At 39.1% G+C, this 25,399-nt stretch overlaps 1 non-coding gene across 1 annotated transcript; it reads right to left on the reverse strand.

Annotated features, from left to right (window-relative positions):
- Positions 1-933: 933 nt before the first annotated feature.
- Positions 934-1,006, reverse strand: TRNAK-UUU. Its single transcript has one exon. It is a non-coding gene; the product is annotated as a tRNA-Lys (tRNA).
- Positions 1,007-25,399: the final 24,393 nt, after the last annotated feature.

Raw genomic sequence — 25,399 nt, forward strand, 5'->3', positions numbered from 1 at the left:
CCRTTGGCCTTCTTGGCCACYAGGGCACACTGCTGCCTCATGGTCATCTTGTCRTCCACCATGACACMMAGGTCCCTCTCTGCGGGGCTGCTCTCCAGCAGGTCCATCCCTAGTCTGTACTGGTGTCTGGGGTTATTCCTCCCCAAGTGCAGGACCCTGCACTTGCCCTTGTTGAACTTCATGAGGTTTCTCACCACCCAGTCTGTCCAGGTCCCTCTGGATGGCAGCACAGCCCTCAGGGCTATCAGCTACTCCTCCCAGTTTGATATCATCAGCAAACTTGCTGAGGGAGCACTCCAGCCCTTCATCCAGGTCGTTAAATGAATAAGTTGAACAGGACCGGACCGAGAACTGACCCCTGGGGGACACCACTAACTACAGGTCTCCAGCTGGACTCCGCACCATTGACAACCACTCTCTGCACCCTGCCATCGAGCCAATTCCTAATCCACCTCCCCGTCTACTCATCTATCCCACCCCTTTGGAGCTTGTCCAGGAGGATGCTGTGAGGGACAGTGTCAAAAGCCTTGTTGAAGTCCAGATAGACGACATCCACCGCTCTGCCCTCGTCAATCCAGCTAGTCACTCCATCATAGATGGTGATCAGGTTGGTCAAGCATTTCCCCTTGGTGAATCCATGCTGGCTACTCCTGATCACCTTCTTCTCCTCCACATGTCTGGAGACAGCAGTCAGCTGTTCCATCACTTTTCCAGGGATGGAGGTGAGGCTCACCCGCCTGTAGTTGCCCAAGAAAGAAAGGCAGTTGAGACAGCTCTGTGTCTCAGTTGCTTCTGCTGGGTTCATCCTTGAAGCAGGATGAGAGAATAGARCCCCGCTCGGCTTTTCTGTGCCAGACACCAGGCAGGTAAGGGAAGCAAAGAAGAGGTGATCGCTTCAGTGGGGGCAGTGCCCCCGCTCATGAGAGGAAGTGGCRCCTGAACAGGGGCTTGAACCCTGGACCCTCAGATTAAAAGTCTGATGCTCTCCCAACTGAGCTATCCAGGCTCTTGAAAACAACACCTCCTGAGGCTGTTGTTCAAGGAAGAGGCTAAGATGCCTGGGTTGCTGAAGGATGGAGTCCCACCTTGAGGCGCCTCATTTTGCCAGTTCAAGCATTTGCACAGCTGTATCCCAAAMTGGGATGGTAGAATCAGTGCAAAATCTATTTTCTAGCCCTCCTCTGAATATCATCGTAGCTATTTTGCATCTGGATCATCAGTGGTGTTTACCACATGCCTTTACAAACTCAGGAGGTGAGTGGAAATGAGTGGCCTGAGGAAGGAGGAGACTGGGCTGCTTCTTTTGGCAGTGACTGTTGGCTTGAAGTGTTTGCTGAGCAACACAATATGTGTGTGCTTGGATCTCCTTTTAGTCTACTAGTGGTGATAGTCCAGCCTTACCTCACAGGAATGAAGTGCCCATGAATATATGATAGGATATGATGCTACAGGAACAGGGGCACTCAGCTACACAGAAATATGGGTGTTGAAAGCTAATACTTGCCCTTCAGGGTAAGCTAATAGGAAGGCTCTCACCCGAATGCTGTTTTCTTTGATAGATAAAGGGTTATTCAGGGAGCAATCTGAGATATTCATTAGGCTCTCACACAAATCTAGGGAGTCATTTCAGTTTGAGTAACACCAAAGATTAAGTATTATAGTTCACCGAAGGGGCTCAGAGTGGCAGTGAAAAAAGCCAGAGTACAGTTAACTAAAATTTCACAGCAAAATATGCAGCTCAGCATTTAATTAACCTATTTCTCTGGTGCCCCAGGATTAAAAAACAAAGTAATCTTGCTTCCTCTACCAGGCTTTCAGGCTCCTGTAGTGCAATCATTTCTTTCTACAATATGAAGTGCAAAATACATCTTCTGTGTAGAGCATTTGCAGGGTGTGTAGGAGTCTAACGGAGGCAGAAGCATTTTGTGGGGGTTACCAGCTCATCAAGTGGTATGGCTAGCAGAGAACTGCAGTATTCAGAAGTCCCATGAAAATCTTTTTGAAATTAGAATTTTTAACTGTGGCCTCTGCTTTTTTATCTGCAAAAACAAACCTCTTCTCTGTCTTTATTTTGGTCTCATTTCCAGGTAAAGTTTTTGTTTAGTTTTTAAATCTCTTCAAGAGTTACTGAGAAAAAAACACACTTATTAAAATTTTGATTCTGATTAATTCTGATTAAAAAAGAGAAAAAAAATGGATATCCATTCAATTGAAAAGCTTTTCACTCTACAGAAGAATTAGCATTGAAGAGTGGGAGCTGCCCACATATCTTAAGATATGTGCTTGTGTCAGAGTTGCATCCAGGGSTCCAAATTTTTACAGAAGATCCTGTTAGTGGATCTTCTCACCACCTCTGAAAGGAGGTGATTCGGTGTTAGGGCAAAGGACATCCCCACCAGTGGTGATATCAGAACAGAACTGCTCTAGCATGAAGAAAGTCCTGAATGGGAGTTCCACAAATGCATTAATTTAAAGGCAAYACCACTACTGAGTCTCTGTTTCTTTCATGAATTCAGTGTCACAAGTGAGTATGTTGAAGGATAGATCCCAGTTTTCCCTCTCTGAAGCAAAAYGCCATTTGCCAGCATTGCTTACTGCTACTGCTGGCCTCAGCAGGCCTCAGCAAGGTGAAAGGTCCTTGTTCCCCTGGACGATTGACACATTATGATGGCTTCATGTGATTAAAAGGGGATGTTGATCATTAGTTATGACCCAAATTTCTTTTTTTTGGCAATCATTCAAAGTGTTCCCAGATGCCCATGAGGCTGTTGTTACCTGCAAATAAAACATATCTTTATAACAAGGACATTAATGTTAATGAATAATATCAAAATGTGCCATGTGCCTTTCCTAGGCCTTTTCTTTTTTTGTTTCTTGCATTTTGATGGATTGAATGATGGAAGGGAAACATATGCTTTCCAGATTTGAATCCAAAGAGCTCACTAATTCAGAGTCCATGCTCCTTCAAGCTGCAGCCAAGYAGAGAATAAATTGCTTAGTATTTGTCATCCACTTGGGATTAATTATTGAGTTTTAGAGGTAAGTAGCTGCACTAGCAAAGGTTACCAGTTTGTTCTTTAACATCTAGTTAGAGCATTGAGGGAACTAGGAGGAGGGAGCTGGCCAAGAACAAATAATTTGGATATTTCTGTCCAAAGTAAACTGGGCAACAATGAAGGAGGTCAAATGTTCAGCTCACGAAATAATATGCATGTATGCACTTTTGTTGGTGATTAGTTCAATTGCGTAAAAAATGGGTACTCCCTTCAGGTTAACATTAAAAGGCATTGACAGAGCGACAGGAAAAGTCTTTTTTTTTTTTATAGTTAGTGCCATAGTTGACCTGGAGCTGGTATGGGCTTGGAAAAAATGAGTATTGTTCCCTGAAGGAATCCCGTCAACCTTGAGCTTTAGATTTGTAAGAAAGGAATCTTCCATCTGTCAGAGAGGACAGGGTTAGGACACTGGTCCSCAGAGTCCCCTTTGATTATGTGATGATGTTTTAAGGAAATTTGCTGATGACTGTGATAGRGAAAGAATTGGATCTAAGTTTGAAAATTAGGTTTTTCTTTCATTAAACACACATCTTAACAGGAAGTTGAAAAGAGAAGGTCARGGGAGTAGGGCTGTGCCAGAAGTGACAGTGGAAAGGTGATAGATTAAAATATAGTCCGATTTAGCTATTTTTAGGATGAAATGAGGCACTTGAAAAATGAGTTAATTAATCATAATGTCAGAGCAAACATCATTTCCAACGATACAATAACTAGCTTTTCATACTTGCTGTGGTCACAAGTTCCAAAGCATTATAACCTTTGGCTTTCTTTGGTTCTTCAGAGATATTAATTTGGGAAAAGGTGAGATCAACGGGGACCTTTATGTTTCCAAACAATCTTTTTGTAGTTGTGTCTGCATTAACATTTTGCCTGGAAATTGTTCTGTTCTGTTGCCTGTTACTGTTCTTTTGAAGTGACTCCCCAGAATGTCCCATTTGCTGCATGCCTCCTCCATCCACAGAGCAGGATTAACATGCATCAAGTACATTCATTTTAGGGGAGACTAAAGCGAAAGCTTTGCTCCAGGTTTGTATCAAACCTGCCTTCCAAACCCTAAGAGGAACATAGGTATCCAGACCAACCATTGGTCCTTCACACAGCTTCAGACCACATGTGCAGTAGGGAAGTTTGGTCCATGACTCAATCTGATTTATGATTTATGTCTTATACTACCAATTTAACTCTGTACCCTCTCCTTCTCCTTTTTTTACTTCTTGTGATTTGAGGCTTTTGGCAATGACCTTGTGGCTTCCTCTCCAAAGCCAGCTGTGCTCAACTAATGATACTGAAGCCAGTAAAACCTATTTTAGCAGTTCAGGAATGAGCATCTGCTTGATTTTTGAGGTATCTTGTTATAATATAGGTGTTTATGACTTGAGGAGGCTAAAGTRAAGCATTGTCTGTGCAACAATGGCATGGACTGATGCTTTGTGCCTTCTTCTAGAGTGAACCAATACCGGAAACTGTTAAATACAACATTCATTAACAGATATTTCTACTAAATGGAGTTCCTTTTATTCCTTTATTGGAATAAATGGAGTTCCTTTATTAGAGAGTTTTTATCTCTTGTACTGTCTGTCAGTACTGAAATTATACCAAACTGGTTTTTTTAATTTATCAGATATGTATCTCAAATCCTATAGTTGAATTAACAGAGTGGATGTCTTTAAGAATTCATTTAACTTCTATTTGTGACAAAGGGATAATGGATAAAGGAGAGGAGGCCAGAGAAGTTTTGAAGTTTTTGGTGATCTTGAGTACTGATTGTTTGCTCAAGTGCTTATCATTTTCTTATTGACATGCCTCTACATTAGAAGTAATATTTGCAATTGTTACAGATGAAGTTTAAAGTATGACCAAGGAAAAGCAAGTTTAAATTTAGTATTTCACATTTGTAGTAAGATTTGCTTTCTAGAAGGAGTTGTACTTCACAAGCAGCAGGCTGTATAATTGTAAGGGAGCAGTCRGCAAATAGTCATCAGAAGATGAAAGGTGTAGAAGCTGTTTATTCAAAGAGATAAAGCTATTTCCCTTTCACAGAGAACACAGTGGGTCTGGAAGCCATGACAGAGCATAAAGGAGCTCAAACCTGTTTCCAGATAGTTAAAAGAAGTTAGATCACCTTATCCATTTCTAGATTATACATTTATCCAGTTCTACTAGAACCAGATTTCGCCTAGACTTTTCATATTGCATCTCCTATTGGACCCCTTATTCATATATCATTAGTTTCAGAAGCTGAAATTCATGGAGAGTCTGTTTCTTAACAAATTGTACTTTCATAGTGTTTTCATATTGCTTGAGTATTCTCCAAACATGGAATAAATGCCATGAGAAAGTTGTCAGCTACAGCCACAAAGCAGTCTTCTTGTTCCTTGGACAGCTGATTTATCTTACTGCAGATAGTTTTTTCTATAGGAACAAAAAAGAGGTGCTCGTGCTTTATCGTATAGACGTAGACATCTCTCAAAGCCAGGTTTAATTATTGCACCGTGTGACTGTAAAATAGTATAATGAGGTTCAAAAGCTGAATGACAACACAAATAAAAAATACTTGCAAGCTCATATTTGCTGTGCTGAAAGAAATGTTTATAAGACAGGCAATCATTCAAGGTGCAGCTCAGCCTCTGCCTTTACATTCTCAGAATAGCAAGCAGAGGTGTTAGCAGAAATGTACAACCACATCTGTGCAAGAAATTAGTCATGTGGGGCTCGTGTATCCAAACTGGACATCCAAAGTAAGCTCGTGTTCAATAGTGTGAACATGAATAGATGACTTCTGTGTTCAGTTTCCGTTTGATTTGTGGTGGAATTTCCCGCAGCCCTTGCCTTTAAATAGGAACATAGTGTCTTTGTAATCAGCTCAGCCTTGCAGTCTCTTCAGACTAGCATGCTGCAGTTTGATGAGCATCAGGGGCCTCAGAGGAGGTATATCAACCCCCACAATTAGCAGAAATAAGGTATTTATCACATCTGGCACTCTAGCATTAAATATTTGGAGTTTAATCCCTGAAAAATAAGGTTTTATCATCTTGGACCTGTGCAGTTTAACTTTAGATGTTAAAATTGTGATTATTTTGGTTATCCTGAGTTGCTAAGCCGTCTTTCTTGTACAGCCCCAAATTGCTTCATCTTTGTCCTAAATAACATTAGACAATATTAGTTATGTGTATTGCATCAAGGCCCATTTCCTTTTTCAGTGCTGAGATGCAGTGCTGCATCTTTCCTATTCCCCTTTTGCTGTGATTATCAAGCAGGAAAAACTTGGTCTTGTGGCCCATCTACATTGTGGTGGAAAATCTGAACTCTTGTTTCTTAATTCCAGGTAGGATAAAAACAATTTCTAACTTGGTGTTGCAGGTTAACAATATTTATTCTTCAGTCAGATCAACAGAACTCCACTGTGAAAAAAAGACCTTTCTTTATTTTCCTGAGGAAAAATTTTCTGCTCTATCGCCTGTTTTTATTTACTGTATTTTTTTGCTGTTAAATAGCAATAATATATTAATAAAATGCTTTGGATTTTAGAGGGAAAGTGAGCGTTAGTCATATTTTCTTCCTCAAAGACAAACGACTTCAGGCACAAAGATTAAATGTGCATTAGTTTCAACTCATTCTATGAGTCATTAGCAAAGCTGATGAAGATGGTAAGGGAGCTAAACCAGTTTACTTCAGGTGGAGTGGTTTAGTTCATGTCTTTTTCTGCTTTTTACTGGATAGCTGGTCCCATTAGAGCAAAATGAAATGACAAATGCTCTACTAAATTAAAATCTACTAAAATAAGATCATTGTTGTACATTTAAGTAATAAAGAGTGTGTATTTTTGGGCATTGATTTAATAAGTTGTATCTCTCATTTTTCATAAGAATTAGGACCATAACATGTATTTTTAGTGGAAAGACTTCTGTGACCACAGGCTTTATTTGTATCATGTCACCTAGGAGGTGTAATTGTGGATTGGCAACCTAGTGTGCTGGATGCTGTAGAAACACACAGTGGCTGAAATGGACTGTGTCTTAGAGAAGTTATAGTCTAGATATTGCACGAGGAATAGTACATATAAACAGAAGTGTGGGAGCTTGTGGAAGGCCAAAACAATATCGAGCTGCATGGTGGTCAGTCTGGCACACCTCTCCAATCTACAAATGTGGTCTGGGAACTTTTTCAATGCAGCAGTCACAAGAGAGTTTGGGATTGGAAGCTTTTTGAGTAAGAAGTGTGACATCATTGACATCAGTGATGCTGGTGAGTAACTAAAAGCGGTCCTACGAGATGTATAATTTAATGCTTGTTGCAGATGAACAAGTTAAACAGGGATGGTGCTTTCTTTTTACAGACTCTGTCTCCTTTCAAAGGCTAAGAATTTAGCATTCTGCAGAGCCTGTGCAGAGCTATGTAGRTCTCTGAGGGGCTGAAGCTTTTTCTAGAAGATGGTCTTTGAAGACCCTCTCTTTCTGTGTTCTCTCAGGGTCCTCTACTGCTGTTTCTTTCACAAAAATACAAATCRTTCAGATGCTACTGTGTATTTTTTTTGTTCTTTAAAGACTCTAACAAAACACATTTTTTAAAAAAAATCTATTATGCCATTGAATTTGCAATTCCGCTGATATTCTTTGTTCACAGATGAAGCATTGCATGTTATTGAGCCAAATTGAAGTTTATATGAAAAATGCAACTGTATTTTTAAATGCAATTTTGAATTCTTATAGTTGCAAGCCAAAAAAACCGAGCTGAAAGCAGAAATACAACAAAATGTTTGGCAAAGTCCCACAGAAGCTTAATTTATTTGTTAAAATCTGAAACTGCAGTAAAATCTAAATTAAAAAAATCACCATCTCTGCATTTTTTATTGTTCTACTACTGAAAACTGGCAGTAGTAATTCACCGTTGTCATTTCTCTGTGCTTAATCTCTTGGGTCTTGTTAATGGATTTTGGTCTAAGCAAAAGGAATCAAAAGAGAAATATACTAAGTTACAACAGGCGAATCGACTGTAGCATCAGTTAAGTTGTTTTTAAGATAAATCCTACTGATTCCTTTCTCCCCCTCTTTTGGTATAGAACGCTTAGTATCTGAATAGTTTGCAGTTGTTCTCAGTGCTAATGTTTTGTGCAAGACTGTTGATTTTCATCATGGATTGCAGGCCTGGTTAGACTTGTTCAGAACTTTCTTAGTGAACAAGAAATGTCATCAGCAGGCGAATGAGTAAAACGGATACAACAGTACATAGAGTGTTTAAGCCCTATTTTCACATGTCTCTGCCCCCTGGAAGTTTAGGTTCATCATATCTGCTCTGCAAGCTGAGCTGTCACCCCAGCCCAAGTAGTTATACCTGCCCTAACAGTACACAAAGTCAGACAGGGAGCGCAAGGGTAAAAGACCCACAAGCAGAATGAAGTCCKGGCAGTTAGTAGGATGTATAAACCAATGTCAAACTGTGCTGCAAGTGATCCTGAGCTGTCAGCACCATTGTCCTCTGCATGCAAACTGCTTCACAGGTTTGCATGTGGTCAGCAACCACTACTCTGTGGTGCACAAAGCCAGAATCCTTTAATGTCAGCCTCAGTGCTGAAAATGTCTCTCTAAGAGACATGCCAGTTTGTGTTTAAGACCGCAGCAGAAAGTTAAATCAAACRCATTCCATAGCTCTAAGTGTACCCTACAAACCTTCAAGCCTTCTCCGATCTCCCTCTTTGACCTATACACAATTCACTTGAGGGACACTGCTCATACCCCATCATATTATTTTCACTATGTTTTTAAAATCTTTTTTTTTTTTTTAATGTAGTTTTTGCTCATGAGACTCATCATTTTCCTGACAAGCTATTTCCTCCCAGAAGTGTAAGAGTATCTTCTCTGTTTTCAGTTTTGGGTAAATGGAGTGTAGGCACCAGGTACTGGGGTCAGAGCCCACAGGTACCAACCAGCAGCCTGGCCTCACATCAGCTGCTGTGCAGGGTCCAGTGCTCTGCTCAAAGATAAACTCTGGGCTCAGATGTGGCTGAGAAATGAGAGGGCTTGCTTTTAAATCAGAGCGCCAAGCACTGCTAATGTAAAATGAAAGTAGAAGTGAAAAGAAACAAGCCACGTAAGTATAGGAAAATAGTTAATTTATTATGGCAGGTCTATAGTTTGGCTCTAATCCCTTGTTTGGAAATCAAAACCAGACTGCTGGAACCCCACCTGCCAGAGCCAATCTGCTTCATAATTACCTGTGAGTTGCTATTTTTGTTTACCTTAATAGCACAGTACATACTGCTTCTGCCTTTGTTTATGACCTACTTAAGTGATGTAAATATCTTGAAGAAATTCTGTTTTTAATAGTGCTTCAGTGACTACCTTCTTTCACTTCCCAAAATAGAAGCCAAGGGATCAGCCCTCCAGCATCAGCTCTATTAGAGGGGGGGAAGAAATTTTAGTATGCTGCCAAGCCTGATGTTTATAATGATCTTCAATTTTTAGTTGCTGCAAGTGATTAGAAAACATGGGGGGGGGGGTGTATTTTCTTTTTCCTTCTATGCAGAGAGCTCATTTCTGTAAGAAAAGGCCCAGCAGTCAGACGAGTTACTTGTAGAAGTTTAAAGTCTGATCATCATTGCCCCTTTCTAGATACTGTATGGAAGAAGAAGAAGAAAAGAGTTCTTCCCCCTCCCAGGCATTCCTGCAAATGGCAAATGCATGAGGTAGGAGCAAAACTGATTCATATACCGGTAGGAGAAATACCTTGATTGGGCCCCTTGCATGTATGTGCTCAAAGGTTAGAATTGGCTCCATCTCCTTCCATTATATACTGTGAATCCCAGGCTGATTTTACCACTTGTTGGAGAGAGAAATTCATTCCTCTCCTGGGCTTAGTTGTGTCTCACAGTATTTCAGCATGTAAGTAGTAACACAGTTAGAAATACATTGTTTTGCACAGCACATGGTTGCAGGCGATATTCACATCCTCCTGCTCCCTTTTTTCACTCCAATACCTTTCAGAGCCAACCTGAAGGCAGTGATTTTTACGTGTTAAAGAGGTGGTCTGTTTTGCACCATTAACCAAGCAGTGACCCTGGAGATCTACARGGTCACACATTGCACAAAACAGCTTGATGCCCTGTGAAAATCTATTAAAATTAACCTATATACAGGAGAGAAAAGGGGACTTCTAAAAGGCTTGGGCTACAGGTGTCTTCAGAAAAACCTAGGTTGTGACAGCTGAAAAGGAGAAGTTTTTCTGTTCAAGGAACATTGAGAAACTTCTMATCATAGCTGCTTTTGTATCTGTGTTGGATGAGGTAATTATGAGCCTTGCCCAAAACACTTCGCTTGCTAAAATAGCTCTTTTCCCTTTGGAAAATCTTACTGAAGGACTACCATCTGTAAACAATGTAAAATAATCCAAATTGCAGCCCTGAGAAGCTGTTATCTTGGGACTTGGTCACTTCAGGTCAGTTAGAGATCTGCGATATGTCTTGGTTATATTGATRTAACTATTGTTCTAGTATCTAAGTGACTTTCAGGTAAAGTGAGACTAATAAGCTAACAACAAAGTTTTACAGAGTCCCTGTTCCCTCTCTCTTTTTTTTTTTTTTTTTCATGACAGACATTTTCATGAGAGAATCAGAATAGTGGGATGATTTCTTTTATGCTTTTTAGTAGGTATGTTTCTGAAGATGGGCTTTTTATGAGTTTTACTTAACCAAAAGCTTAGCAGTTGCTATTTATGAAAATAAGAGAAGGCTGAACAGTGCTTAGCATTTTGTAATAGCAGGACACATCTCTGAGTGGCAAAATTTGGGCTGGATTTCAGAGTTTGATTTGGGGATTCTTTTTTAGAAAACATTGCCTTGACACTTTCAACTATTTTTAAAAGAGACGCACCCAAAATTATTTAAATCTCATGGTACTTTGAAAATGTACTAAAAAAAATGGGTTTCCGTTCAGTGCCTAGCTGACATGCATTTTTCTTGTAAAGAAATAAAATCATACTTGGAAACTTCACTGCCCATCTCTACACACAGAAAGTAATGGGAATTTCCACCAGCTTTAACTGCAATGAAAGATTCTTTAAAACCRAAGGGAAAACTTTACAGTCTAGCATTTTAATGGGTTGTACCAATCTGTGCTTGATGAAATCTGATCATCTTATTCTGTGTTTTAACTTTATAGCTAAACTCCTCTAATTTGGACTTAGGAATCAGCAAGGATATAATCAATTTTATTGGTCTCTCAATTTTAAAAGAATTGTAAAAATTATATTTGAACCTGCAGTTGTAAATGATCGTTGACTTTTTTCTTTCCATCTAAAATCAATTTTAAAATGCCATCATTAATATGTGAAATTTTACAGAGGGATAGTTGAAAACATATGAAATGTAGCATTTGTGGACAACTGGTATCTTTACTTGAAGTCTTATCTGGCAAGCTATCAGAACCTAATGTTATAAAATCATATTTTATTTATGAATCTGTTATGAATTTTAACTTGCATAGCTGATCTAGTAAGAAAAAAGAACAATTAAAACACAAGGTCATTTGCTGCTGTTGGAAATATTTACATCAATAAAATTTGAATAAAGGGAAATAAGCATAAATATGCATAATCAACATTAATTAAAAGTAAAATCATATTCATTCAATCTTGATTATCTTTACTATGTATCTTACCTCTGACAGATTTTTCCTAGTCTTGGAAGCAGTAAGGATAGAGATTTTCACTTCTTAAAAGGAGTGATAAATCTGAAATCAACAGCTGTTAGCATGATTGGTAGTTGCTGGMAGAAAATGCTTTTTGTGCAGCATCTTGTCCAAAATTCAATCAGGCTTCAAACCAAAGCATTCCAGTTAGACAGTTCTCATGGATTTTCAGCAGTGAGCAAGATGGGGTGGGTGGGGAAATATTTACCAGTGTCTCTAAGGCGCTTGAACTTTATTTTCCTTTGCATAGTCAATTTACTGATCTCACTTACTAAGATTATGATTCTCAGTATATGGCTTATTTGCTCCTATATAGTTCATGCCATGTGTGGCAGAGCATAGGCTGAAAGGGTAAGTTCTGTTCTTTCAACTTGATTACCTGTGTCAAGTCACATATCAATAAAAGATGAACAAAATCTCCAACATATTGAGAAGGAGAGGCCAGGCTCTGAAAAGATTGAATTATTTTAGCACCTCTGACCTCAGTCCTTAGTGAGCACAGATACATATATGAAAAAAAAAAAAAATACAGAGACCAAGGACAAAAATGGATACTTTGGCTCTCATTGTATTATAATTAACCTTGGCTCTCATTATGTTATAATTAACCATGCATTTAGGGAAGATATTGTTTGAAGAAAGAGTAATGCAAGTCCATGAATCTTTGTAAGAGTGAAATGTGTATCTATGGATGTATAGTCATTTTCCAGGACTTGACAAGGAAGCAAATGTAACCAATTACTTTACAGTTTATTATTTACTAATTTGTCCTAATTTTGTTATACTCAGTTTGATATTAAACTTCAGATTGATATTCAAAATGAGAAAAAATGATCAAAAAAGCTCAGTCCAGATCAGATGGGATGGTTTATTTCAAGATGTATTTTTGTCCGTGTGGTACTGATCACTYCAATAGGGTCAAGCTTCCCTTCTGTTAACAATCAAGGCTCAGTTTCCACCTTGGACCCCTTATGCATTTTCCAGACAGGTAGTATCTGGTTATATGCCCTCTTGTGCATGTGTCACTGTTCCAAAATGATGGTTGCATATTGATGTGGTAAAGCAGGTTAATTTACACAAAAAATGTGTGTAACCACTGCAACTCCTACACTCCAAGGAGAAAAAGCCTAGAAATCACCACAGAAAAGAAACAAACCTGTCAGCCTTTATATTTTTCATATATACATACATTTTTGTTTAATTCTTTTCTTGCTATTTCACGTATCTACTCATAGGCTAGAATCACAGAATCACAGAATGGTCAAGGTTGGAAGGGACCTCTAGAGATCATCTAGTCCAACTCCCCTGCTCAAGCAGGGACACCCAGAGCATKTGGCACAGGGTGGYGTCCAGGCGGGTTTTAAAAACCTCCAGAGAAGGAGACTTCATAACCTCCCTGGGCAGCCTGTTCCAGGGAGGAAAGGCTGTTCCTGTCCTCCCAGTGAAGAAGTTCTTCCTCACATGGAGATGGAACTTCCTGTGTTTCAGCTTATGCCCATTGCCACTTGTCACTGGCCACCAYAGAGAAGAGTTTGGCCCCTTCCTCCCTACATTCTCCCCTGCGGTATTTGTACATGTTGATAAGATCCCCTCTCAGTCTTCTCTTCTCCAGACTAAACATGCCTGGCTCACCTAGTCTTTCCTCCTACAATAGATACTCCATTCCCTTAATCATCTTTGTTGCCCTCTGCTGGACCCTCTCTAGCAGCTCCGCATCTGTCTTCTACCAGGGAGCCCAGAACTACACACAAGCATGTTAGATATAGAAAATATATTGTTTTTTAGAACTCTGCGAAAATCATAGCTATTAGCTAAAAAAGGGCTGAAAAATCACCTCATAAGACTGAAAATGTATGCTGTACAAGTTTGTAGCAATCAAAAATAAATATTAGCTATCTTTCCTTTGACAGGTGATTGGATGTTCTACTTAAATGTCCAAAGTGTCTGAAGCTCAGCATTAAAATACATCTCTCTTATAAAACAATTAGCTTGTATTCTTTCATCTTTGGTAAGTATTACATTGAAAATATTTATAGGAAATTGTGCAATATGAAATATTCAAGTGAATATCCACTTGTCTTCTGCCCAGCTGAAAAGGATGAGATGAGCTGAACAAGATTAAGATGAGATAAACTGAMATTTCGGAAACTAATTTACATCACCTAAGGGGTTGCTAATTTTACGTATCATTTGTAAGAAGTTAATGAAGCATAGTGTAAAATGAGAGTAATTTAGATTATGCAGGGAAAACTGTTTCACGTTTTACATGAAGATTAAACTGTTTTGTATCTAACAAACTACGAATACTGTCTTTGCAAGATTTTCTTGCTAATTCTGTGTAATTCAATGCATGAATTCAATTTAAATTCACAGAATTCACAGAATTCTGGATACAGGATACAATTTAAATGCGTGAGTTTATATGTGAAATAAATAAAGAGTACAGTCATTTCATGTATTTTAAGGTTAACATKCTACTGAATGCCTTGGCAAATCGGAGCTTAGTTATTTTATGTCCTTTATATGTCTTCTACTTTATATGTCTTCTAGTTTATTATGTTTGAATTGTGAAGCAATATTCAAATAAGAGGATTTTTAGGAAAAAAAAAGAATACATCAAAATATTTGTGAAGACACAAACACTTTTTTTTAACAGAGGAAAAAGTATACTTTGAAAACTTGTGCTTTGAAATATGAGGAGCTCATCTGAAAGATAAAGCACTGTTTTTGCCTGGAATGGCCAAGAGGAGGTGAGAAGCTGGGAATCCAAAGTATCTTTGGACAAGAACTCATGTTTAGCCCCTTGATACCATTCCCATCATTATCCATGGTGTGTTGTGCACTGCTAAGAGAGAGGGGAGCTAAATGGGAGATTTGACCTCCCCTGTCCACGGTGCCTCCCAAAAGTCACACTTCTTTTCTTGTTGGCTTTGCCAACAGTACGAATGTTTCATTTAGCCTCTATTTGGCTCTATAAAATAAACAAATATGGACTGAAAAAAATGTCAGTTAAATAACTTCTAGTGTGCTTAGTGGGCTTCATGTGGGAGAGACTGGATTTATATAAATTTATACCAGCTGATGAGCTGGCATAATGTGTATTCTTTGCAGGTTTTATGAGGTAATTAAAGAATAATTCAAAATTACTGTGCTGTGTATGTTGGTTGTGTTTCATAGAAGGAATGTCTGCCTTCACTTTGTTGAGAGAGAGGATTCTAAGTCCCTTCACTTTGGTAGAATTCTGAAATGCTTCCTGGAAAATTCCAAACAACCTCAAAACACAAAACTTCTGCTCATATTCCCACCTGATTCCAATATTTCAGATCTGAACCTTTTCAACATTTTTATGGGTCAAGGCAATTAATATTCCTTCCCTTACTCTTCAAGATGACATATGTAGTATCATCAGCATCAGGCTTTTAACTCATCTTAGTTACTGCTTTTCTGTCTGACTTTTCCAGGGCAGGCAATAGTCCATGTGCTGAACTCTCTTTGGAATAGTAAAAATGTTACCTTGTTTAAATGCTTTCTTCCATCTTTCCTAGCAGGATGTATGGATAATTTTGGGCGGAGCATATCCTTGCCCCTAGGCTGACCCCAGGAAGGCAYCAGCTATAAGATACTCCATTATTGCCACGAGTATGCTTCATGCATCCTTGCAGTTTTGTTTTGCCCCAGAATTCATAYGCCGCTTAAAAAACTTCTCGTAGTAATTTTAATGCAAATGTAATGATCACAAAAGGTGACGGATTTACAAATCTGGAGATATGCCAGCAGCCTGTGAGCCTTGTCCTGTTTCATGAGGGTACAAACCAAGAATCTGATACATCTGCAACATCTGCATGCAGAGACTTCTCCCTGAGCTGGAGAAATCAGATCTGGAGCCAGACAATTTTCAAGTAGGGTAAATATAGCCTTTGGAGAAAATTTTCTTGTGTAGGGAAGCCAAAGTTGTCTCTTTGCAACTGGTTTCCACAGTTCAAACAACCGTTTTCTCTGCTACATAAATTATTTTACTAGAACACTTTAATGTCCATGGATATTTTATTAAGTGAATCATGCTGACAGAAGTTTTTTTCTGCTAAAGTAGTATACAGCCATAAGGTTGAAGGAAATATCAACACATGATATTTTTTCAAGTTTTCCCTTCTGGATTCTTTCTACTATCCCTTCAAAACTGGGCATACTATTTAATATGACATTTTGTTAATTCTAACAAGGGCTGAATAAGTAATATTTGTCTCTTATAGGACACTCCTCTTAGTATAGCCCAGAATGAGAATGGTTTTCTTCTGCAAAACACCACATTTGACTGATCATATGTTTGTGATCCACAGTAATTCTGAGATCTTTTCTGCTGAACTGTTGCCCAGCCACAAATATTCTCCACTTTGTCTCTAAGCATTTCATCTCTTCTCAGTTGGAGGCTATCTCACCTCACAACAGGCACCTAAAAGCAAAGCATTTTGTCTATATAACTCTGGAATTCATCTCTTTGCGAAGCATTGACACAGATGTCTTCAAAGGCCAATTTACTCCAACTGTCTGAGACATCGATTCTTGGGGCAACTGAGTTTTGCATAAACTATTGCAGCTTCTCTTTGAAAAATTAATTTTGAGTTGATTTTGCAACAAATCTTTACTCTCTCAAGATTACATTGAATTCTAAGCTTTTTGTCTCAGCACTTTGAAACTTTTTCACCTTGGTGGCGTTCACATATTATGTAAAGGTCCTCTTTATAGTAATTTTCTTTAAACAGTCTCTCTTATTGACAGCTATGCCAAGTAGGCATACATTTCAAGTAGTTACACAATGTCTTTGAGGGATGTTTACCTAAATTCTACCACCCAAGTTTGTTTATAAAGTAGTATGTACACTTTATAAAGTAGTTTGTTTATAAAGCAGTGTGCACACACCGCCTTATACCTTTCACCTTCTATCTTATAACTTTAAGAGTCTATTTCTGTAGTCTCTATATCCATGAGGCTATCAATCATAGAACGATTGATAGCTTCATGGAAGACACTTTGACAGAAGAGTAAGTGTCGTGGGTTTGATATGATATTATTTTAATACACCTACTGAATTCATGTTTTATTATTTTTCTATATATTTATATTATTTCAGGGATTAGAGTTATGCTTATTTGTCTTCTAACCAGTTTTGAACCACTTTTTAACTGCTTTTAAAAGAGGGCAAATTGACTGTTTTGAGAGTCATGCAGTTATCCATGAGTTTTCAAAAATAATCACCACTGGTGCAGAGATTGCTTTAGCTCATTTCTAAACCAAAAACTTGATAACTTGATGGCATGCAATTTATTTTACCTTTTAAACATATTCTTTCATTTTTCTGACTTCTCCTTGTTTTTTTTTTTTTTTTTTTTAAATCACGCTAAGTATCTAACTAATGATATAACTAGAAATTCTTGTAAAGAGTGAAACAGATAAGGCTTAGACTTATTCTACATTCTTTGTGCTTCTCCCTCCTGGTCTCTGTCTTCATCTAATTTCTAGCATACCCCTAGATTTTGTTCTTGTTTTCTGTATGTCATATTCTTATCATGGCCTTTCTAATTTTATCCATTTGTTTTTTGTTCCCATCCTTATTTCACAGAATCACAGAATCACAGAATATTCAAGGTTGGAAGGGACCTCTAGAGATCACAGTGAAGAAGTCCCTCCTCACCTGGAGATGGAACTTCCTGTGCTCCAACTTATGGCCATTTCCCTTGTCCTATCGCTGGCCACCAATGAAAACAGCTTGTTCCCTTCTTCCYTGCATTCTCCCTTCCTGAACTTATACATGTTAATCATATCCCCTCTCAGCCTTCTCTTCTCCAGAGAAAACAGGCCCAGCTCACTCAGTCCCTCCTCATATGAGAGATGTTCCATTCCCTTAATCATTCTGGTTCTCTGGACCCTCTTGAGAAGCTCCACGTCCCTCTTATACTGGGGAGCCCAGAACTGCACACAGTACTCCAGGTGCGGCCTCACCAGAGCTGAGTAGAGGGGCAGGATCCCCTCCCTTGACCTGCTGGCAACACTCCTCCTGATGCAGGCCAGGATCCCATTGGCCTTCTTGGCCACGAGGGCACACTGCTCACTCATGGTTAACTTAGTGTCAACCAGGACTCCCAGGTCCATCTCCGTGGAGGTGATTTCCAGCAGTTCTACCCCTAATCTGTACTGATGCCTGGGGTTATTCCTCCCCAGGTGCWGGACCCTGCACTTGTCCTTATTGAACCTCATGAGGTTCCTCTCTGCCCAACTCTCCAGCCTGTCCAGGTCCCTCTGGATGGCAGCACAGCCCTCCGGAGTGTAGGCGACTCCACCCAGCTTGGTGTCATCTGCAAACTTGCTAAGGGTGCATTCCGTGCCCTTGTCCAGGTCATTGATGAACAAATTGAAGAGCGCCGGGCCCAGTACTGACCCCTGGGGGACACCACTGGCCACAGGCCTCCAACTGGACTCGGCCCCATTTATCACCACCCTCTGAGCTCTGCCATCCAGCCAGCGCTCGATCCACTGCACCATGCACTCATCTAGTCCACTCTCCTGGAGCTTCCGTATGAAGATGTTATGGGAGACAGTGTCAAAAGCCTTGCTGAAGTCAAGGTAGACAACATCCACGGCTCTCCCCTCATCCAGCCAGCCTGTCAYCYCATCATAGAAGGCTATGAGGTTCGTCAGACATGACTTCCCCTTGGTGAATCCATGCTGACTGCTCCTCAACACCTTCTTCTCCTTCATATGCCTGGAGATGGTGAGGCTGACCGGTCTGTAATTGCCCGGCTCCTCGCTCTGGCCCTTTTTGAAGACTGGAGTGACGTTGGCTCTCTTCCAGTCCTCGGGCACCTCCGCTGCTCTCCAGGACCTCTCAAAGATGATGGAGAGAGGCTGAGCAATAACTTCGGCCAATTCCTTCAGCWCTCTTGGGTGCATCCCATCTGGGCCCATAGATTTTTGAGTGGCCRGTTTGCCTAAGTGATCCCTGATTTCCTTGCATCTCAGTTTTTGTAGGAATTCTTTCTGACTTTCAGATCCTTCAGGAGTTCCTGGAGCTGGGCCTTTTGAATTTTATTGTTCAGAAAGCTCTCACTCTGTTTKCTTTATTTTTCAGTTCCTTTTCCTCTAAAGAGCTTCCACTGCTTTGAATTCTTTGTATCCTATGATCCTCTTATGTTGCTTAATGAAATTGCACAAATCATGACTGATCTTCTTGCTTACCACTCCTTTTCTATCCTTATCTTCTACTCTGTGAAGTAACCAGTTGTCCCCAACATACGTTGTGGTTTTACTAAATGTTCTGCATCCTGCCTGTCCCATCCCAACTGGTAGCCAATTGAATAAAGTCACTAATTTCCCAAGATCTTGCTCTTGGAATGCTTCTGATGTTTACTGTTAGAAAGTCTTGTTCACATCTTACTTCTTTGTAKATATTTTACAGTACACTGCCTTCTTTTCACTGAAAATGCAGGAGACACAAAGTACACTACTTCTTGCCTTCTCCTGAATTTCATAGCAAATATGTCTGCATGGCACTTGTGTACAGAACTGTTTCGCCCTTTTTAAACTCTCCTCTTTCCTAAATAAACTTCTCTACCAATTTCCAAGTTCTAAATTTTAACATATTGTTCCTTTTGATGCTTTTGTAAGGTGAGCTTATATTAGAAATCTTCATAGAGTTATTTGAATATTTTCTTCTCAAATAATATTTTGAAAACGCAGAATGCTTCTGGGACAACTCTTTAATTACTTTAGAAACGCCTCAATTTGCTGTATATGAAACACAGAGCTGCCATTTTGTCCAGATTGGAAAAATGCAGGGCTGTCTTTTTTATATAGTAAGATTTTATTCATCTAACTTTTGCCTAACTTTCAGTGACCTTAGGGGATGTCACGCTGTTAATTTCCCTTCCATAGCTTTCATTCTGTATTCTATCCTCATGTCCACTGAATTATTATTACAAGATATAAATGCTTCACATTATACACAGTATTAAAAAACAAACAAACAAACAACAAATCAAAATAAACAAACAAAAAAACACCCTACAGTAAAATAGTATATCATCTGTAACCTCTTTTAATTTTTTTTTCTTGTTGCTAAGGATGTGTGATGCTGAATGTAGAGCAGTTGTAAAATTAGTTTTACATACACATTTCTGTAGAAATAAATCAGTCACTAGAGAATCATTCTTTTGGAAACCAAATAGTGCGGGTGAGTAAAGAGATTTGGGAGTAGGGATAATCAGCCATGGCTACATCTGCACAGCAAGGACCAACAACACTGTCCCAAAACATTGCATAATACACCAAAAGCTCCCTCTTAACCCTGAATCTGTTCTTGTTTGAGTGAAGTGCATGTTTAGTTCATTGTTCCCAAACACACAAATGTTAGTTATTGCAAAAAAAAAGGGTCAAGTTGAGTCCATCTGACCTTCTCYTTTTACCCCACATGCTCAGCATTGTTTTTTTCTTGTTTTATTATTGTTTTTTGTTTATTTGTTATTTGTTGTATTTTGAATATTTCAGCACTGTTGCAAACATCTCATATGAGGAAGAAATCTGGATATTAATATACGGGGCATGCAGTGTGATCTTTCCTGCCATTTAATCCTCCATTGTACTTCCCATGAGATCAGACTCAAGCTAAAATACCCTAATTAATTAAAAAATTATGAAATATCCAACTGCCTCTGCCTGAATGCTCTTTCTCTTCTCTAGGCTACTCCTGTGAATATGAGTCAGGTAGAAGCAAATATCTACAGAGAAGCTTTGACAGTATTTCTGACATCAGAGCTCGGATTTTATTTTCTGCAGTCCTAAACACTTTGTCCAGGCTGATTCCAACTCTCTTGTCCTATTGTTTGCTCCATCTTTGTGCCTTTTTTYCCAGGAGTATGAAGGGAATGAGTATGAGGTTGGAGAGCTTCCCGAAGTACTATATTCCTCCATGTCATCTGCCACAATTGAGGTCCATGCTTCCTACCTCTTGTCTTGACAGAGTGTTTCCAATGGGAATAAGTTTGAAGATGTCCTGTGCTCTTGTAATGGAAAATTAGGTCAGCCTTCACTCAGTCAACTGTTTGGCTGATGCAGAGTTGACATTAGGTCTGTTTTATTTCTCGCATGGTTGGAATACTTTTTGCAGGACCAGAGTAATCTTAATTCACATGCTCATGTCCCAGTTTTTGTGCTTGATCTAGGGATCTTGTCCTGTTTTTCTTTTTTTTTTTATTATTTTTTTACATGTATATCATAGAGGAGCAATTCCTTATCATATTGAATATCTTTCAACTCTAATAATACTAAGTAAGGTAAGGTAAGGCATGTACCAGGTAAGGCAACTGCATTTTTTTTATTGTGACCTTTATCACCATAGTTAAAGAAGGGAAGATCTATCCAATAGATGCTATATCCTACATCCTTCTCTCTATCTCACCTCTACACCAATATATCAATATGTTTACACATCCGTCTCTATATCTGTGTTATTGATTTTGGTATAGATATATGTAGATGGATATGTAGGTTCTGGCATCCACAATAGTATATGATATCCATTGGATAGATACATGCATATATGTGTATATATTTAAATCCTCTTTCCTAAATTAAGAAGATAGTATTGTTTTTACTTTTGGCATCTAGAATGGGAGTGTCTGAGGCATTCAATCAAAGAATGCAAAAGACTCACTGAAAGTCACTGAAATCTTTAATCTTTTTATTGTCTTGTATAGAAATCAACAGTTTCATAATTTTTCTGCCACCAATGTTACAAATCATCTTTGAGATAATTCAAAGGAAGCTACAGAACTCTGAAATTGAATCTATATCTCATTCAAAACTTTTTATTTGAATAAACTTTATTTTAACTTGTAACTTTGCATTTCCAAAAATACATAGGTGGACCAAGAAATGTTTTAAAATTTATTTTTATTTTTATTTTTTAAAACACTCTCTGCTGTCCTTTCTTTGCCAGATCACATATAGCAGCTGCAGACTTTATAACATTATATAAATGTTCAGACGGCCTATAAAAGATTAAATATGAAATTCCAGTGCATAGAAGTACTGGTAAAGAACAGCAAAATTGAATTGACTAAAGGCTGTTCATTTAATCTACCTTTGTTAATTGAAACCTTCATCAGGGAGCAGAAAGAATCTGTTTTCCATGCAAGGTGCTGTAGCAGTGGTAGTAGTTCTGCAGAAAAAGTACAATGCAAGCAGAATTCCCTCTGGAGATATCTGGCTTGAGAAGAAGACAAAACTATAATTTTACTTTAGCTCATGGCTCCCCCTTAAGTAGGTTGGGAGTTAGGGAATTCTGTAAGAAACGAAAACCTGGAGAACATTTACAGTTTTGTTCCAGCTCAACAATCCCACTGGACTTAGCTCTGTGCCAACATCATAACAGATAAGACAGTGGGAAGAGCGAGCCAAGAGTGAATAAGCTCGCAGCTTGTGGATACTGCACTGAGGAAGATACAGTTTGCAACACACACTGCTCTGTCCTTTTGCATCCATGCTACACTTAACAGCACATGATCTGTTTTCAAGATAGTTTCCTTCTGGAAGTCATTCCTGTGGCCCAGGCCCGTGAGGTGTTAAGTGCCTTGAACTTCCACTGACGTCAGCACAAGCCCAGCTTGCAGCACTCAGAGACAGGGCCTGCTGCCCTCCACCGTCAYGATCCCAGCTGTACATCTAGACCTTTTCAGGAGCCCCTTTCCCAGCTTACCTGTCTTTTCTCTAAATGATTGTGCTCTTTGCTTATGGTTTTATATCACAGCTGCTGAATCTTGAGCCCATGGGTCCAGCAAATATATTTATTTGCAGCTGCCATTAGAATCCAGTCATTACCTGCAGTGTTGACATGTAATCATAGGWTGTGTTGGAGTCTCCAGCAAGGGCAGGCCATTGCACATGCCACCCATGCTATGCACCTGGTAGAGCAAAGAAAGGAAATCTATTTTTATGCTGCCTGCACCATTTGCTGAAGTTACTGAAGGACAACAGTCATCATGAACATTTTCTTTATGCCTCAGTGTCTGCTCTTCATTCAGCTTTGCAGTGTTTTTTGTTCTGTTCCTTCACTAAGACTATGCACTTACGGTCCTGCTTTTCTCCATAAAGAGTGAGGATAGTGATGCTAGCATCTGCTGGGAGGGTGAACAACAGTTCCTCCATGAGAACATCTGAATGAGTAGCGATGTCCCCAAAAGAAGGAACAATCTGACAGTATCTATGGAAAAAGTGAAAAGTTGGTTGGATAGCTAAGGCCTCATTTTCATTTCTTTTACATAACAATCTTGAACTTTTTTCTACAAGTACAATATTTTTTGATGCAATATTTCAAAATGTCTGAATGAGACAGTGGTGGAATAAGGGACTCCCAGAAAAAGGCACAGAGCAGAAGGAGGATAAGAAGGAAGAAAGTATTTCGAGGCTGCTACCTCTATTGAAGAGAAGTAAGCTGAAGTGTCATCTTGTGCTACAGGTTCTTATTCACATAGCCAAGATGCTGCAGAATTGTCAGAGGAACTRGCACGAGACTGGGCCTGGGTGAGACTGGTTCAGAGGCTCAGGCATGGACCTCTCCATATAGTCAGCATAGGGAGACTTTTACTCCTTGGAGAAAAAACATTGCTATCTGTTATTCTGGACTAGTCCTGTTGAGCTCTGCTCTGAAGGACTGCAAAACCCTCAGCAGCTYAGGGATGGCAGAAGGAGTAGCTGTTCTACTTTCTTGATCCTGGTTTATATCTCCTGAATGATAATTTCAGACAGGTTCAGTAGTAAAAGTCCTGTAAATTCCATGTCCATAAATACCTCTAAGCTTGAACGTTGAGCTGGTAGTGGTACAACAAGGAAGGTATAATAATGACTTACTCAGCAGACAGCCCTATCTGTGGACAACAGAGGCTGAGAGCCGTTGCCAGAGCATCCTGGAAGAGGACAGCCTTTTCAACTGGTTATTATTCAGCCTTTCCAATTTAGTATTATGTTCCTCTTCTTTGGCCTGTTCCCCAAGAAAGTTCTGTTTGTTTAAAACTGTTGTTTACGAGTGGAGAAGCATTGCTCATTCCCAAGCATCCAGATGGTGCAGTTTAGGTCATGTTGACCAGATGCAGAGAGTCCAGGACTAGTAAAGACCTGAATAGTGCATCTGCATGTTCCAGGCCATAACCTGAATGGGGATTTGTAAGTTTGACTCTGGAAGTAGTTTAAACATGTTCATTTTGGGCTGCCTATGACTTTATTTTCTCTGCTAGACCTGTATTGCTTGAGTACAGTGCTATGCAAGTGGTAATACAGTGCACCAGGAATAAYAGTAGTCTACTCAGGATGCATATCTCTTCATGACCCACCTGCTCACTTATGCTTCTGGGATCAGCATGAGAGAGAGCTGGATCGTCTTTGGAGATGATCATCTTTGAATGGGACCTTGGATATCAATTATAGCCTTTTTCTGCCTAGAAGAATTCTTATGGAAGCCTTAAGATCTCTTTTACATCCTGCTTCTCTACTTCCTTTTCTATCCAGCATTCAGTACGTTTATTCATCTAATGTTTTGACTCTTTCCACCTTTCCCTTCAGGTATTCTCTTTTTCCCTCCCTACTAAATCAATAAGTTTAAGTATTGACAATGGTTATGTCTGGACTTTTATAGTTAATGGATTTTTTTTAGCATSTGATTCATTGCACCTGCCTTTAGGTGTCTTCTGTCTCAAACTTCAGTTTGTTGAGCAACTCACACCCGTTCCTACTACTCACTCTTTTTTTCCCCATGCATTGGCTGAGCATCATTGCTTCTTCTTCCAGAACATTTTCAAAATCTACGCCTCAGCGTGTTCTTTAGCTGTTAATAAAATATATAAGCTGTCACAAAGAAATGTGTCAGTCAATAGTGTGAAAAGTATAGTATATATAAAAATGACGTTATTCAAATGCCGTAGCACATAGCTGTGGTACCCATGGAGGMAAACAACTTGTCCAGTGCTGGAACTAATATATCAAAAAAGATGTAACATAAGTAAACTTTTAAGAAACAGTCACCAGTTTACAGAGTTAACACTATATGACTTCTTTTGCAGACTTGGCTATTGASAGCAGTATTTATACTGAAGGTGACACTGAAACAACTACTGAATTTCATATAGTGTTTGGAAGTCTATCACTTTTCAAAATTTTCTTATATGAACTTTGAAAAAGTTAGTTGCTTTCCTGCCTCTGAAAAGCTCTTACTGATTTCCTGGGATGATATGCAGCTCTTTAGTGCAATACACATTCTCCGATTATTATTGAAATTTGTGACAGACAATAGAACTACAAATTGCTTAAGCAAGAGGGAAAAAAATCATATACAATTCATCGCCTGAAGCCCACCTCACTTAGGCCTAAAATGTAGAGTATTTTTCTACTGCAAGAAAGCAATACATTTTGTAGTCCTAATTTTCACATAGTCTGGGTAGAAGTAAATAGTGTGATCCAGAAAAGGATTAAATAACTTTACAGAATAACTTGACAATCAGAACCAAGCTCAATGTTTCTTTGGAAGGATCATCTCCTTTACTGGCATTTCATGACTAATGGGGCAGATTTCACAAGGACTCAGATCTCAGGTCAGTTTTGAATGTAATATATTTGCATTGT

Source organism: Nothoprocta perdicaria, unplaced genomic scaffold, assembly GCF_003342845.1.
Source record: "Nothoprocta perdicaria isolate Ctin4 unplaced genomic scaffold, notPer1 scaffold_39, whole genome shotgun sequence".
NCBI classification, from domain to species: domain Eukaryota; kingdom Metazoa; phylum Chordata; class Aves; order Tinamiformes; family Tinamidae; genus Nothoprocta; species Nothoprocta perdicaria.